General features: G+C 34.3%; 1 long non-coding RNA gene across 1 annotated transcript; it reads left to right on the top strand.

Annotated features, from left to right (window-relative positions):
- The first annotated feature begins 551 nt into the window (after positions 1-551).
- Positions 552-5319, top strand: LOC140008918 (uncharacterized). The gene is made up of 2 exons (XR_011816226.1): positions 552-946; positions 4993-5319. It is a non-coding gene; the product is annotated as an uncharacterized lncRNA (long non-coding RNA).
- Positions 5320-10731: the final 5412 nt, after the last annotated feature.

The following is a 10731-nucleotide window of genomic DNA, read 5'->3' on the forward strand; positions in this document are numbered from 1 at the left end:
TAATATGTATGTATAAATATATAATATTAGAAATGTATAATATATATAATATGCATTAATATTAATATAATTTATATATAATATACATAATTGAAATATATATATTAATATATATTATAAAACAAAATTGCATAAATATATTTATAAATTTATATATAAATAAATGTATTTATATAAATATATAATATTTATTTCAATTGATATAATATATATAATATTATACATAATTGAAATATACATATTAAAATATATAATTAAAATATATTAAAATATAATTGAAATATACATATTAAAATACATAATTAAAATATACAAATTGAAATATGCTTATTAAAATATACAAATTAAATATACATAATTGAAATATATTTGGAGTTATTTTTGATATATTGTTTGGATATGGTGTTTTTTAAGTTGTTTTTGAAATACATATTTATTGTAACATTTGGAATGTGAAAAATAATTTTTAAAAAACAGGTAAAAAAACACTCAAAATCTCCATGCACCTTTCTTTTCATGAGATGGAGAAAATCATTTTGGTGAACCTAACACTCAAACTCTACTTTTGGCTCAAAAAACACATCTCTCGGCTCTCTCCCTCAGACAGCAGACAAGACAAGACCCAAAAAGAAACAAAAAAACACTCCCTCTCTCGGCACTCTCACACAGGACACAACAGAGAAGCCACAAAGGAAAAAGGAAATCTCCATCCCTCTCGGCTCTCTCCCTCAAAAGAACCAAAAAAAAAAAAAAAAAAAAAACAGAGAAGAAGAAAAATCTCCCTCAATCTTTTCTCGGCTCCATCTCTGGTTCTCTCAATCTCACATGCACCTGTCCTCGGAGCAAAGAAAGGTGAAGAAAGGAAATGAAGACAACCAGCAATTGGAGTGTGAGGTGCTGAAATTCCTTCAAAATTTTGACGGAAGAAGCTCTTGCTGGAGTGGAGGTAGTTTTCCAGCTTTATTAACCATGTCAACCCCACATTTTATCGTTTAATTTTGTAGCTTTTGCTGTCTTTTATTGTTGTTGTTGTGTTGTTCAAATTTTGGGAAATGGCTTGAGCAAGGTTGAAGAAAGAGAAGTAATATTTCTGTATGCATGCTAAATATTTGATAAAATGCCAAAATAAAAAACGAATTAAAGGAGTGAATTTGGTGTGTATGTTTTGCTAAAATAGATGACCATCTAATAGTGTAGATCCGAAAATGCTTGGTTATCCAAAATTTTGGAGTTTTTGAACCTTAAAAGCATTAGAATAATTTTCTTCATTTTTTGGGCTGTTTTGATTTAATGCATCCTTTTGTTGTTGTTTACTTGTCAAACTAAGATTATAGTTGTATTGTAGAAGTTACAAGGAGGGTTTTGGCATAATTTTTATGATTTTTGGAGAAGATTTGAGGGTATTAAAAAAATAAAAATTGAACTGATTTCTTGGCATTTTGACCACTTTCGGATCATTTTTTGTTAAAACTAAATCCGGAAATGGAATCTACGCGAAAAATGGAGTGGGGAGGTGTATTTTGAGAAATTTTAACGATCGGGGAGGTTGCCGGCGACCGCCATAGCCGCCAGCCAGAAGGGAGCTTCAGCTCCTCGGTGGAGAAGAAGGAGAAAGCAGAAGCAGAAAGAAGGAAACGGCGGGAAGAAAGAAGAAGAAAGAAAATAAGGAAGGAAAAAGAAAAAAAAATTGGGCTAATGTTTATTTCTCTGATGGGCCAAGAGTTATATTTTTGGTTGGATTTTGGGAATGGATCTGTGTTTATTTCTTTTGGGTTTCGGTTGGGCTAGGAGGTTGGAGCCCATGTATTTTTTTGGTCCGGCTTGAGTTATAACAAAACGGGCTGGTCTGGGTGTTTTAGCTTGAACTTTCATTTGGGCCGAATGGCCTTTGGCCCGGAAAAAATAGAGAATGGCCAGTTGCCTGTTTTCTTAAGAAGATCTGGTTACGATTTGCACTTTGGCCCCTGATTTTTGGAGTAATTTTACTATGGCCCATAATATTTTAAATTTCTTTCACTTAGGTCCTTAAATTAATTGCATTTTGGTTCCTGAATTTTATCTTTCATTTAATTTTGACCCCTAAACTTTGAAAAAATATAATTTCTGTCCCCCAAAAGTTTTCAATTTTTGCAATTCAATCCTTGGTGAATTTTAACTCTCTTTATTATGATTGTTTCTTTTCTTTAATAGCTAATTATGCTACTTTTGAATATACTTAACTTGTAATTTTTAGATGTTCTTAAATTTCTTTACGTTTGACATAATAGTCTGAATTTAGTATTTTTGTTATTATTATTTTTCAATTAAATTGGTGCCATGATTCTTTTATTCATTTTGAGTATAAATAGGACAATTCGACTCCATTTAATCACCATTTCAAGAGGGAGGTACCCCTATTATGATTATTTCAATGTCAATTATGTGCTCCTATGTGTTTATATATTTTTTATATGCTTTATTTGTTTGATTTAAATGTTCATCCAAATTTCCTTATATGTGCTTAGTTAATTTTTTTATAATTATTTGAGAGGCATTTAAATACCTCAAAAAATGTAATGGATAGGATAATTATATTTGTTTCATTATATTTTCTCCTTTTAAATTGTAGTTGGGCTCCCCGATATAATAGATAGGTTGTGTGTTTATGTGGCTTACGTGCTATATGTTTACCCGCTTTCTTTAGAATTTTTGCATTTAGATATTATGCTTATGTGTTATGTGCTACGTGCTCTTACATGTTTATTTGTTTTAATTTATACCTTATTTGTTTTACTATGAATTGTTAATGCATGACGTCACCACACTAGTCCAACACTAGTTGTGGTTTCTCCCTCCGCTTACTTGATAGTCCAACGCTAGTAAGGATTTTTAGAAATGGGCTAGTCCAACGCTAGACCTTTAGATCTTTCGGGCGTTAGACTCATTTTTGTGTGAAATTCATTACATTTTCATGCATATTTTCACTTTTAGGATCTTTTCTCATTTGCATGATATTTCCTATTATATTATCCCCTATCCTCTATATGTGTTAATCATATCACTTAGAATTGCATTTCATTTAAGAAATTGTATGATAAGTAGGTTCATTTGCTTGTTCATATTAGGATAATTATTTTTTAAACATGGGAAATGGGTGATTATAACTTTTTGTTTAAATATCCCATTAATCCTTGTATAAGAAAATTATGTCACGAGTTCTTGCTTCCCGTACCCTTTATGTTGCATTCCCTTTTTCTTTGATCATTTATATCTATATATATAATTTAATTTCCTTTCTTTACTTTTAATTTCATCATTTGCATACTCGTGACATTTTCAAGGAATCATTTTGGCATTCGCAAATCGCAATTAATGCAATTGGTTCAATTAAACCCTTGAATGAACATTTTGTCCCTTTCGATATTTTTTTAAATTTAGATTTGCATTCATGTAGGAAACATTAAAACGTGATAAAATTAAGGGTTAGATTAGGAAAATTTTGACTAAACCTCGCAACTAGCTTAGATTAGGTTGAAAGGGTGCCTTAGGTTTGAGTCAATTGAACCTTTGCCTTTCCTTTCTTCAACCGTGATTCCTGAACCAATTTTCTCTTGTTTTCAAAGACTTGGAGTTATTAAAAAGAGTTTTGATTTATTTTATTTTTGTCAAATATATATTTTTGGGGTGACTTGGTACACCCAAACTCAATACCAAGTGGCGACTCCTCTTTTTCTTAAAAGCCCTTTTTAGACCAAATTTTTGAACCCAAATTGTCGCATTTTCTAAGTCCCATCTTCGGTCCTTTTTTCACTTATTTTTAAGTAAAATCACATCTTTTATAAATTTCTTTTATATTTATTTTTCCATCGCAAAAAATGGGGCGCGACATAAGGAACAATTCACGTATTTAGCAATAATTCATGCACTTGACAGTCGCCAATTCAAAACAAGTGAGTAAATAAAATCTTTAGTTGTCCGCTCCGAAATTCCCTTCAAAATCCTCTTGAGCGCCTGAAGAAATAGTGATCAACCATCACTCACATATACTCACAACCACTCATCATTCAAGGAAGAAAGCACACTTGCTTAAAATTTAAGACAATATCTTAGAAGAGCTTTAATCCATCGAAAATTCAGATTTAAAAGTGAGGATTTAAAGTCATAAGGGAAACTTGTATCCTCCATGAAATCGGGTTTAAAACGGACTATCAATATCAAAAACGGACTATCAATATCAAAAGGAAGTGAAAAGTTCTTAAAAGTTCATTCCCTACGAAATCGAAAATTTTCAGCTTTACGCGACAAAACTTTGAAAATTAGATCTTGAGTTTGGTATGTCCAAAAATGAAAAGCTTTACACCATTGGAAACTAGATTAAAAGTACTAAAACTTTCCAGAAGACAATTTTCCAAGATTTCAACCAGAAAGCATTCAAATTTCATCTCAAAGTTGCAGTTTCAAGAAAACAGGACAGAACCAGTCTTGGTTTTTCAGCAATGTTTGGAAATTCGAAAAAATTCACAGAAAGTGAATCAGCCTTTGAAGTTTATAACACAATAAGAGTTTCAAACCAAGTTTCAAACACAAAAAGCGTTCCAAATAAAAAATCTATTTACAAAGAAAGTTTCCTCCTATTCCCAATTTCTTTGAAGAAGCATCCTTTTTGGTACCCAATTCTCAGATGAACACGTGTGTTAATTATGCGATGAAGAGATTTGTTTTTGATAGCTCAGCCTTGTATGCACTTAAAAGCCAAAGAACCTACTTCATCTTCCTGAAAACCAAGTTCGGTCAAGGCTGTTACAGGACTTCTATGAAAATCCGCCATGGTAGCTTCAAAAGCAAGACATGGTTCTCAGAAAAAACCCTTGTTGGTCTTCCCAGTGAGTCTGAGGTCCAAATGTTCACCCCCTTTACCCTCGCATTCATTTGGGAATATGGTGTTTGATGCTTGTGCTCAATTTGATCAAGATTCTAATCAAGAGCTGGAATTTCCTGTGAGCAAGCATGCAGTTGCCACCGTTAACAAGATGGGGTCAGCCTCTATGGATATCCACTGGGAGCCGCCGGAAAAGATGTTTACCTATTGGAAATTTTGCAATTCTAATGGATACACAACGCGGTGATGGAATTGAAACACGGGTCGAGCTTCCAGAAGAAGACATGGCTATATTCGATGAAAATCTAGAGCTCCTCGCTTTTGCTTCCGTAAACCCTAGTCCTCTTGGAAGCTAGCTTTTCAGAATGTATTTCTTGTATGCATTTTCTAAATGAATTTTCTAAGTTGGGTTTATGTTTACAAATTGAATAAAGAACACAAATGCATTAAGTTGTTTCGTCTATCAGTGATTTTTTCCCTTCTTATTATTGCTTTACCATTCTCAATTAACAAATCTAGCTTTAGGAGTAGGCAGGAAATCCAGCATTATTTAATTCTTCTCATTCATTGACTTTATTTTATTTTAATCTTTTTGTTGGAAATTTTTTTTGTTGGAAGACAGAAATAAGTTTGTGTGTCCATTTATGCTAGGAATCTTCCATCCCACTCGCTATACCGCTCTCTGTTATGCTGCCAAGTGTTTGTTGCTAAAATTACTTAATACTCCTTTCAATCGAAACTTTCCTTCACTTTCCTTGTATATTACTTAGTTAATAGTTATTAGATTTTTAGAAAACAAAAAATAATAAAAATATGATATTTATGAAAGAGAAATAACAATACAATAAACAGTAGAACAGAAAATTTATTGCAATTGTCATTTATATACATAATATTATTAACTTGATTCATTGTATACATTTAACAGAATGGGAGTAGACATCTATCATTTACTATTTCTAAATCCTTTTGAGCTCTTGTTAATAGAAAAACGATATCAATTATGTAAGTACATCGAAAACATTAATAGAATTAAATTATACTTGCAAATCAAATTAATATTGATTGGTTTACATCCTTTAAATTTTTAGCCTCCTTTTATTAATAGAATAATTCATATTTTTATAAAATAAAATAAAACTTTAGTTGCTTAAATGAGTGTTTTCAAAATTATAAGTAAACTCGATAAATTAATAAATTATCAATTTACCAATTAATTAATGCCTCATTAATAAATTATTAATTTATTGATTAATTAATACATCATTAAATTAGTAGAATTTGTATGGTCTAAAATTATTAGTTTATAGAGGTTTTACCGTATTTTGGTTATAAGTTAGGACTGGTTATACACGACTACATGTGATATTATTGGATTACGAATCTTAGGGCATGTTTTGTTTGGTTAAGATTTTACAAAAACTAATTAGAATTAGTCAAAACCTATTTACAAAAAAAAACCTTTTTAGTAAATTATGAATTTTAGATTTTTTGACTTTTAAAAAATCTGAAATCTATTTACAAAAAAAATCTAAATAAAAAAGAACATCAGGGGGGAAAAAACTAATTATCCAATATCAAAATATATTTTTTGGTGAAATAATTGATTAAGAACAAGCGTTCCAATATCAAAATATATAATCAAGTAAAATAATCAACGTAAAACAAGCACTCTAGTAGAGAAATTGGAAAAAGTATTATGTTCTATCTCGTGAATTCTGATTTTTACTAGGAAAAAATATTGATGCAACCTTTCTCTCTAACCTTATTTTATCCAAGGAGATAGCACAACTTTCATTCTATTTGCAATTATGCTAATTTAATTACTTTGTGCATATCATCATACTACTAGAAAAGTAGTTCTTGACGAGAATATTAACTTTATATATATATATATATATATATATATATATATATATATATATATATATATATATATATATATAAGTGAGAGGCCTTGAATCTTGAATCCAATACTTCTTAATTACAATTTTTTCCACCCTTACCACTTCGCGCAATCTAAATTTTTTTTTTACGTTTAGATCGTTTTTTTTTTAAGCCACCTTCTACACTGTCTACGCGACGAATTGAGCGGAGGAAGCCATTTGCGTTAAGTTGTTTGTGCTTCTCGCATAGACTTTTAGCTTTAGGTATCGGATATGGACTTGAGGAAGGAAAAGGACGTTTGGGAAAGCAAGTGAATTTGGACTTGTTCTGTTTAAAATTTAGGCACTGGCAAACCCGTCTTAAAGTTAAAGGGACCTCGTGGACTGCCTGAACCTTTGCAAACTCTTTGGTAGAAAGATGTCTAGAATGATGTCCAGACTGCGACGAGGAAGACTTCCCAGTTCCCCCCTCCCATCCAAAATCAAATAGTACCGAAGATTTCCATTGGACGACAAACGACGTCTCTTCCGCTAGGTGGGTCCAAGGAAGACTATTTATGAGAAATTCGTGAAATCGACGCTGGGCGGGTTCAGGCATCTAATATACATTTCAATTTTCAGGTTATCTCAAATATATGCTTCCGCGTGAATGGTCCAGCGGTAGCGTCTCTCACCGGTGATCCTTGAGGTTCCAAGTTCGAGTCTCCGCTCTGCTGAATTCCTCCGCATACTTATCGCGTTCGGGTCGAGTTGGAGCGCCGGACCCGGGCCGCAGGGAATTAGTCGGATCCCGTAAGAATTGATCCAGACACCCCTGTGTCGATAAAAAAAAAAAAAAAAAAAAGAGGGTCATCCCAAATATATATATATATATATATATAGTTAAATATCAGGACGACACGCCAATACGCTATTATATACTCTTCCTAATTTTTCTTCATGCACACATCACTACTGATCATGTGTAAGCCTTTTTTTTTTTTCTTTTCCACTGTTCGGTTTAGTATTCAAATCCTATAACCAACAAATTGGATGGGATGTGAGAAAGGTACGAGAAGGGATGGAAAAGTAAATAATCATAATAATAAATTGACGTCTGTATCATAAGCTCACCGGGTTGGTGGAATTCCGGAAGAATTGACCGAAAAGAATGAATACACACACAATCTTTTATTATTAACAGTAGTGTATGATGTGGCGAAAGTCAAGCAAGTAAACAACCGAAGTTATATCTTTCGTCTTTAGTTATATCTTTCGTCTTTTGCTCCTCGCAGGAAAGAACAGAACAAAGGGCCATCTATGAAAATTCAAATGTCGATGCTCACACTCAGTCAGGAGTGTGTCAACGAGAGAAGGGCCAAAGGGATCTTCTGACCAACGGAGGTGGTAACTGGTAAGCTGCGGCTCCTCGAATGATTTCACAAACTCTCTGATTACACGGCATCGGGTGGTCAGGTCACATAGTTTAAACAGTTCAACGATGAAAAATTAATCAAAGCCAGCCCAAAGAAAGTAGTACGAGTACGACCCCTATATATATTCAGCAGGTGGTGCGGAACTAAACTAGGTGCATTCTCTTGCTTTTCTTTTGCCTCCCCTTTCCAAGATTGCTCCGTCTTTTTCATCAAATTCACTCAATGGGTTCGTTTTTTTCAAGTCTTCGTAACCCAATGGCCGATCAAAACACCGGAACTTACTACCGGCAACTGTTCACAAGCCTCTCCGAAAACTTTATGGCTGCCTTGCGCAACATTTCCGACCATTTCTCTGAATTCGAGCTCCCCGCAGCCATTTTCCCTAATGACATCTTCGCATCCACTATGACGCCTATCCTTACACTTCTGCAGCTAAAACATCAACGGGACGGCTCAATAAATCCATTTGAATCGCACCCCATAATTTCCGCGCTTGCCATTACTAGTTTGCTGCTATATGGCTTAGCATACAGCACTGAAGTCAGACTTTCATCCCATCCTCGCTATTCCATGCGTTTCAGAAATGTTGTTCGCTTAAGCATGTCGCTCACTGGTTGCTTTTGTTTAGCTTCCATGGCATCATTCCTGTTCCCTCAATCGGTTAGGCCTCTTATATTTGCATTTTTCTTCATGAGGCTGGCAGCTGAAATGCTGTATTGGGTTTATCAAAGATTTCATCAGGAACTTGGAACATTTCACCGAGGATGGAGGCGCATCCGACAGAGCTTCATAGGCATCTGGAGGCGCATCACTCAATGCTTTACTAATCGGGGCCCAATACTTCCACTTTGACTACATCACATAGATTGTTTGCCTACTTGGAGTGGTACCAGCTACAGAGATCACATTTGTAATTTGTCATTGCCAGATGATCCATGTTTCTTTTTTCCTTTCATTGTTTGCTTGAAGCGATTTTTACATCAGTGGCGATGGAGAACACGACCAAGAATGTAATTCCAACCAATATTGCGACCTTTGAGCCCCAAAAACATTTGTAGGAACGTGAATCAGACAATTAAAAGTCTTTGAGTTAAATCCTTTCCGGATCAGAATTAGTACCAAAACAGCAACAAAAAGAAAAGGACAAAATTCTAGGATGTAAGAAATGCAAATTAAAATTCAAGTTGGATTCGTAACTAGCCTAATATTTCGTAAGCATAATGAATTGCAAAATGGAAGTGTAAATAAACAAAGCGCTCTCACTAACAGAGAGAAAGAGCAAGTGCAAGAGCAAAAGGCGAATCGGATCAGTACGATATTAGCTTCTGCGACAACCCAATCTTCCGGCTCAAAAACTCCATAAATGGACTCTTTAAATCTTCCTCGGAAATTTTCTTGCTTTCCTCGTCACTCCCATCACCAAAATGATCCTGAACAAGCTTGAAGAACCTCATCAACTGATTCTTCTCTGTAAAGCTCAAGCTCTAATCCTCGAATATGGCACTTCGCGAATCTGGTACATTCCGCAAATTCTCCTCCTCACCCTCACAAATAAAGCTAGCATCTACACTCTTGAACTCCATGTAGTGATTAATCTCCGTTTTCAAAATCAAATCGATCATCTTATCGGCACAGAACAAGACCCTAGGCCCTGCTAAATCGAGGTTGAATTGGTTTGCCTTCTGGAGAATTTCGGGGGAAAATAGGCTAGTTTCGACGGAGGAGTAGACAGGGCGAGTGGTGAGGGGAAGAACGTTGAATTCGCCGGAGGAAGCTGGGTTGGGCTTGGGGAGCGGAGGGTAGGGAGTGGGTCTGGAGGAGTTCGGTGAAGTCGTGGAGATGTAGAGAGGCGAAGTGGCTGCCGTAGTAAGGGTTGGGGTCGAGGTGAGGACGGTTTTGCCGGAGATGGACGCAGCGGCGGCAAGGATGGATTCCGGGAGGCCTGTGCCGATGACGATTAGATCGAAGTTGGCGGGTTCTGTCGGAGGATACGACATCGCTTCGTCCATGACAACGGAGGGAAAAATTTTTATCACCAACCCAACGAAGCACCAGACTTTATTATTCCCTCGCATTTCTTTTTCTCTTTTGTTTTTTTTTTTTACTTGTGAATCAATTTTTCTTTTCTTGGATACGGCATACCGCATATCATATATTTCTTTTATCCATGCTTCCAAATCTAGAAACTATTTTGTTCTGTTCCTACTTCCTACTCCAATATAATTATATCATTTAGTTTCTTTTTTTTTTATTGACACAAAATTATATCGTATGTTTAGTTGCTCTAATTCTGCCTTTGTTAAGTAAAAGGTTTTTAAAAAAATTTACCCTTAGAATTTTCCCCAATTACCAAAAACCAATCCTGGCATGTCTTTTTTTTTTTTGGTTTGACAAAAGGGTATTTCTGGCATTGCAATATTATTCGGGTTTGTAACTCTCTCTGTTTTTAAGTTCATAAATTCATTAGTGTGTTTGGATAGAGTATTATTTGAAATAATTACTGTAGCATTTTTTTGTGATTTGATGTATGTGAGATAAAAAATAGTTGGGAATATAAAAATATGAATTGAAA

Source organism: Coffea arabica, chromosome 6c, assembly GCF_036785885.1.
Source record: "Coffea arabica cultivar ET-39 chromosome 6c, Coffea Arabica ET-39 HiFi, whole genome shotgun sequence".
Classification (NCBI taxonomy): domain Eukaryota; kingdom Viridiplantae; phylum Streptophyta; class Magnoliopsida; order Gentianales; family Rubiaceae; genus Coffea; species Coffea arabica.